This window comes from Brienomyrus brachyistius, chromosome 7 (assembly GCF_023856365.1).
Source record: "Brienomyrus brachyistius isolate T26 chromosome 7, BBRACH_0.4, whole genome shotgun sequence".
Taxonomy (NCBI): domain Eukaryota; kingdom Metazoa; phylum Chordata; class Actinopteri; order Osteoglossiformes; family Mormyridae; genus Brienomyrus; species Brienomyrus brachyistius.
In genome coordinates, this window is record NC_064539.1 from 12,294,460 (window position 1) to 12,301,557 (window position 7,098).

Genomic DNA, 7,098 nt, shown 5'->3' on the forward strand with positions numbered 1-7,098 from the left:
GAATAGACTTATAGCATTTTTGCTATCAAAACAACAAAAACTGATGGAGGTTCAAAATTTCATGGAATGGGAAAAACGTGTTTCCAAGTTACTCCAAACAAATAATGCCTCACTGGTTCCTCAGTGCCAGCATACAGCACCCTGCCAAAGGAGTCTCAGCAGCAACAGAACAAAAAGCGTCAACAGTGACCCATATATAAGCCCTAACAATGGCCTCTGTCACACTCTCCAGCAGCCCCCCTCCTCCCCCCCCCCCCCAACATGACTCTGTCAGGGTCATTTTTGTATAAGCATTACTTAGAGGCTGGGGTATGTTTCCTGCCCACGCTATTCTCTGTCACATTCATAATCTGCTCACAAAGCTGGTTCTCTTCACTATTCCATATACTGATCAGGTCCATTCTAAGCAACAGATAGTCATCTTGATATATGCACACAATAGCTCATGCCAGGAAGAAAGACTTCACTGTAGCACATTTTCAGTGTTTTGAAGATATGGGCTCAGTTTAGAACTCTTAGAATCAAACAATAACTCGTAATCTTAGTAACTCCCTTACTTTATATTCATAGTGAAGTTCAAGAATTTATGATTTGGCAGGTGTCTCTTCACAGGATTTTGAAACTTCCCTGTGTCTACCCAACTCCAATTTATTTTTTTTTGTAATTAATGGAAGCTGCTTCAACTTACTGTGTACATCACCTAGGTAATTGTTTTGGCCTTACACACCGAGTCTTAATGTCCCGGTCACAAGACGCTCACATCTTGGTCACTGCCACCATTTGTACCATTATAATGTGTGAGACATTTTTTGGTTACTGCTGTGGAGAGTTCTGGAGTTCCAGATGTCAAAATGTAAATAGTGAGTAGCATGTCACACACACACACACACACCCAGTTAGACCAATCTATTTATTTTTGTTGTCCTTGGAGACTTTAACAGAGCAAAACTAACCCATGAACTTCCTAAATACAGACAACACATCGACTGCCCCACCAGAGACAAAATCACACTGGACCACTGTTACACCACTCTAAAAGATGGCTATCGCTCTGTCCCCCGGGCAGCTTTGGGTCATTCTGATCACTGTCTGGTCCATCTTATTCCAGTTTACAGGCAACAACTTAAGCGTGCCAAGCCTGTAGTCAAAACTGTGAAGAAGTGGACCAATGCAGCAAAGCAGGAACTGCAGGACTGTTTTGACTGCACTGATTGGACTGTTTTTGAGGCTGCATCTGATAATCTGGATGAGCTCACAGACACGGTGACATCATACATCAGCTTTTGTGAAGATGTATGTGTGCCAACCAAGACCTTCTGCACTTACAACAACAATAAACCATGGTTCACTCCCAAACTGCAACATCTTCGCCGGGCCAAGGAGGATGCCTACAGAAGTGGTGATAGGGCCCTGTACAAACAAGCCAGGAACACGCTGACCAGGGAGATCAAAGTGGCTAAAAGAAGCTACTTTGAGAAGCTGAAGGAACGGTTCTCAGCCAACGACCCTGCGTCAGTGTGGAGAGGTCTGCGAACCATCACCAACTACAGACGACCCCCACCCCCTGCTGCAGCAAACAAAGACCTGGCAGACGAGCTGAACACCTTCTACTGCAGGTTTGAGACGGACAGATACACACCCCTCACCCACCCCACCCCAGAGTCAACGACCCCCATCACACCTCTCAACCCCCTACCCTCCCCCCTGGAACTCAGAATACACGTAGAGGATGTGAGCCGACTGTTCCAGAAACAGAAGACCAGGAAAGCCGCAGGTCCAGACGGTGTCTCCCCCTCCTGCCTCAAAGCCTGTGCTGATCAGCTGGCTCCCATCTTCACCCGCATCTTCAATAGATCCTTGGAACTGTGTGAAGTTCCCACCTGCTTCAAACGCTCCACCATTATTCCGGTCCCCAAGAAACCCACCATCTCTGGACTGAATGACTACAGACCTGTTGCCTTGACGTCTGTAGTCATGAAATCCTTTGAACGCCTGGTGTTAGCCCATCTGAAGGACATTACAGGACACCAGCTGGACCCCCTGCAGTTTGCCTACCGGGCAAACAGGTCGGTGGATGATGTAGTGAATATGGGGCTGCATTACATCCTACAACATCTCGACCGCCCGGGATCTTACGCCAGGATCCTGTTTGTGGACTTTAGTTCGGCGTTCAACACCATTGTGCCTGAACTCCTCTCCTCCAAACTCTCCCAGCTCAGCGTGCCACCAGCTACCTGTCAGTGGATCACCAGCTTCCTGACAGACAGGAAGCAGCAAGTAAGGCTGGGGGAGATCACTTCTGTAACACGGTCACTCAGTACTGGTGCCCCTCAAGGATGTGTCCTCTCCCCACTGCTCTTCTCCCTCTACACAAATGACTGCACCTCCAGGAACTCAGCTGTAAAACTCCTGAAGTTTGCAGACGACACCACCGTCATTGGGCTCATTCAGGATGGTGATGAGTCTGCATACCGGCAGGAAGTGGAGCGGCTGGTACTATGATGCAGTCAGCACAACCTGGAGTTGAACACTCTCAAGACGGTAGAGATGGCAGTGGACTTCAGGAGACATCCCACGACACTGTCCCCCCTCACCATAGCAGACAGCCCGGTGTCTATTGTGGAGACCTTCAAGTTCCTGGGCACCACAATTTCCCAGGACCTGAAGTGGGAGACCAACATCTCCTCCATCCTCAAAAAGACCCAGCAGAGGATGTACTTCCTGAGGCAACTGGAGAAGTACAGTCTTCCACAGGAGCTGCTGATCCAGTTCTACACTGCGGTCATTGAGTCTGTCCTGTGCTCCTCCATCACTGTCTGGTATGGAGCTGCCACTAAACAAGACAGGAACAGACTGCAGCGGACCGTACGGACAGCAGAAAGGATCACCGGTGCCCCCCTGCCCTCCATCCAGGACCTGTACCTCTCAAGATCCAAGAAAAGGGCAGGAAAAATCATCACAGACCCCGCACACCCTGGACACAGACTTTTTGACCTGCTGCCCTCCGGCAGACGTTATAGAAGCCTGCAGACCAGCACCACCCGACACAGGAACAGTTTCTTTCCCCTCGCCATCTCCCTCCTAAACAGCTGAACTGTCGCACTGCCAAACACCTTCAGCACTGCACTGCACTTTATGTACACTCCTTGGTATATATCTGTATATATTCTGGTATCTATTCTGTAATCTCTGTTTTTTTTTTCTGCTTATAAGATTTAGATTATTTTATTGTACTGTTCATTGCTCATTTATACACACATATATATACTATGTACATACATACATATATTTATATTTATTATATATATATATTTATAAATAGAATAAACATATTATTATACAATATGTACAAACAACACTTACATACACCTGTTAACACTTGTCTTATACTGTAGAACAATCCATATTCACAGTCATATTGTAACTGTATATTATAGTATTTACACTTGCTCTGGATATTGTTCATTGTATCCTTACACACTGCTGTTTTGTTTTTTGTTTTCTTTTTACACTACTTGAGAGACAACATCTACCGGAATCAAATTCCTTGTATGTGCTTGCACATACTTGGCCAATAAACACGATTCTGATTCTGATTCTGATTCTGATTCTGATTTATGAACTGCCCCCATTGGTTATGAGCTTTTTATTTGAAAAGGTTGGATGTTCTCGTGTTCTCATTTAATTTGAATTAGAATCAGAAAAACTTTTTATCTTTTTATCCGAAGGAAATTGTTTGTGAGACTGCACATTACACAACAAAACAAAAATGAACAGTAACACATGCAACAATATCTATATCATTTTTTTTAAGTAGCTAGACCAGGGCTGCCCAACCCTACTCCTGGAGATCTACCAACCTGCAGAGCATAGGTGCTGCCCTAATTAAATACACCTGATACAGATAATCAGGCCCTTCAGTAGCATCTTAGTACCTGACCCAGCTATGTTGTTACTAAGCTGGCCCTAATACTGAGATATTACTCAAGGCCCTGATTATGTGTATCAGGTATGTTACATTAGGGCTGCACCTAAGCTCCAGGAGCAGGGTTGGGCAGCCCTGAGTTAGACCAATACAGGTTTCATTTTAAAAAGTGAAATGCTATATTGGAAAATACTCTTGTGAGCCATATTTTTTGGAAGAATAATTTAAATAACAGTGAAACAGTTCATGTGGGACTAAATGTGTTTCTGATTCTGCAGACAGCTGGCTTACAGTATACGCTGGAGAATTATGGACATATTTTGTAAAGCTCCACCGCTCAACATATAAGCTGTGCTTTCCAGATAGTAAAAAAAAACCTTTAGAAAAAATGAAATCCCATCCCTATATGTAAATGTGTATATAAGCCATTGTGTCACCCTCTCTTTGTCCATCAGGAGGTAATGTCGAATGGTTATTTACCCACATGTTGGATTTTACCTGCCTCTCTCCTGACACTGAAACACTTGTCAGAGTACATCCATGCATACCTTCTCCTACTTGCACATTTCCATAACCATATGTAACTCTCTGCTGTGCTGGATCACAGACTGTACCTGACTATCAGACGGCAGCTTGTGAGGCCCCTGGACTCTATGTCAGAGATTGCAGTGAGGAACACTGGGGCCCCTCAGGGACCCATCCTATCGCTGTTCTTGTTTACTTGTCAGCTGTTGCCATCTATAGACAGCTCATCTACTGTAGGATACATCAGCAATGGAGATGAGTCAATGGGCCTGTAGAGGTTTTTTTGTGGTACAGTGAGAGCAATCTGCAGCTCAACACCAGCAAGACAAAGGAGCTGCCGCTGGAATCCCTGCATGATTAGGAGCCCCCTGAGATCAGCCACCATCCAGGGGGAGGATTTGGATGTGGCACACAGCTAACAGTACCTGAGGGTCCACCTGTACAGCAGACTGCACTGGGTGGGCAACACAGCGGCGCTGTACAAGAAAAGCCAGATCAAACTCTGCTTTCTGGGGAGGCTCAAGTCTTTTAATGTGCGTAGCAAGTGGCTGAGTACGTTTTATCAGTCTGTAGTGGCCGGCATGTTGTTCTACACTGAAACCTGCTGGGGCAGTGAGATCAGTTCAGGTGATGAGAAACGTCCAAACAAACTCATCAGAAGGGCCAGCGGAGAAGATGATGTTGATAAAATTGGACAACATTACTGGAACTGTCCTGGAGGCCTTTATGCCCCCAGCACATTCCTCCACGGTTTGTTAACAAGCACTACTGGGGATTTCTCCTACCTACTGTCATCTGGCACTGGAAGGCCATCTCTCGATGTGCCGCTGTCCACCTCCAACCATAATTTCACACTTACTTGTTTGTTTACTATCTATCTACCTCTAACACATCCCTAATCACCATATGTACAGTGAGTATAGAAAAGAATCACCTCTCTGGCAGGGAAGGAGCCTGAGCTGGTGCGCGAGGTTGTGAGGTTCTGAATAGATATAGTCGGGCTCACCTCAGCGCATGGCTTGGGCTCTGGAACCAGTCTCCTTGAGGGAGGTTGGACCCTCTTCCAATCTGGAGTTACTTGTGGGGAGAGGCGCCGAGCAGGGATGGGCATACTTATTGCCCCCTGGCTGGGCGCCTATACATTTGGGTTTGCCACGTTGAACGAGTAGGGTAGCCTCCCTTTGCCTGGGTGGGGGGACAGGTCCTGAGTGTTGTTTGTGCTTATGCGCCAAACGGCAGTTCAGAATACCCAGCCTTTCTGGAGTCCTTGGAAGAGGTGTTGGAGAGCGCTCCTCCTGGAGACTCTCTTGTTCTGCTGGGGGACTCAAATACTCACGTGGGCACTGACAGTGAGACCTGGAGGGGCGTGATTGGGAGGAACGGCCCCCCTGATCTGAACCCAAGTGGTGTTTTATTATTGGACTTCTGTGCTCATCCATACTGTATGTGCACTTGGCACCAGGACACCCTAGGCCGCTGTTCAATGATCGACTTTGTGGTCGTGTCATCGTATTTGCGGCATGTATTGGACCCTTGGGTGAGGAGAGGGATGGAGCTGTCAACCGATCACCACCTGGTGGTAGGTTGGTTTTGCTGGTGGGGGGGGGAAGACGGTCAGCCCTTGCAGGCCCAAGCATATAGTGAGGGTCTGCTGGGAACATCTGGCAGAATCCCCTGTCAGAAGAAGCTTCAACTCCTACCTCTGGCAGAACTTTGCCCATGTCCCGGGGGAGGCGGCATGAGTCTGAATGGGCCATGTTCCACACCTCCATTGTGGAAGCGGCTGACCGGAGCTGTGGCCGTAAGTTGGTTGATGCCTGTTGCAGTGGCAATCCCCAAACTCGCCGGTGGACACCAGCGGTGAGGGATGCCATCAAGCTGTTGGCTTTTGGCCTGTAGGACTCCAGAGGCAGCTGATGAGTACCGTTGGGCCAAGCGGAACACGGCTTTGGCGGTCACTGAGGCAAAAACCTGAGTGTGGGAGGAGTTTCGCAAGGCCATGGAGAACGACTTCTGGACAGCTTGGAGGAGATTCTGGTCCACCATCTAGCAGCTCAGGGTACGAAAACGGTGCAGTATCACCAGTGTTTATGGTGGGGATGGGGTGCTGCTGACCCCAGCTCAGGAGGTTGGGGGTCGGTGGAAGGAATACTTTGAAGACCTCCTCAATCTCACCGACACACCTGACAATGAGGAAGTAGAGTCTGGGGACTTGGGGGTGAACTCCCCTATCTCTGGGGTGGAGGTCGCTGAGGTGGTTAAAAAGCTCCTCGGTGGCCAGGCCCCGGGGGTGGATGAGATCCGCCTGGAGTTCCTCAAAGCTCTGGATGGGCTATCCTGGTTGACATGCATCTGCAACATCGTGTGGACATCAGGGGCAGTGCCTTTGGATTGGCAGGCTGGGGTGGTGGTCCCCCTCTTCAAGAAGGGGGACTGGAGGGTGTGCTCCAACTATAGGGGGATCACACTCCTCAGCCTCCCTGCAAAGGGACCCTGGAGAGGAGTGCCTGTCGGATTGTCGTACCTCGGATTCAGGAGGAGCAGTGTGGTTTTCGCCCTGGCCATCAGTGGATGACTCTATACTCTCAGCAGGGTCCTGGAGGGTGCGTGGGAGTTTTTCCAACCAGTCTACATATGTTTTGTGGACT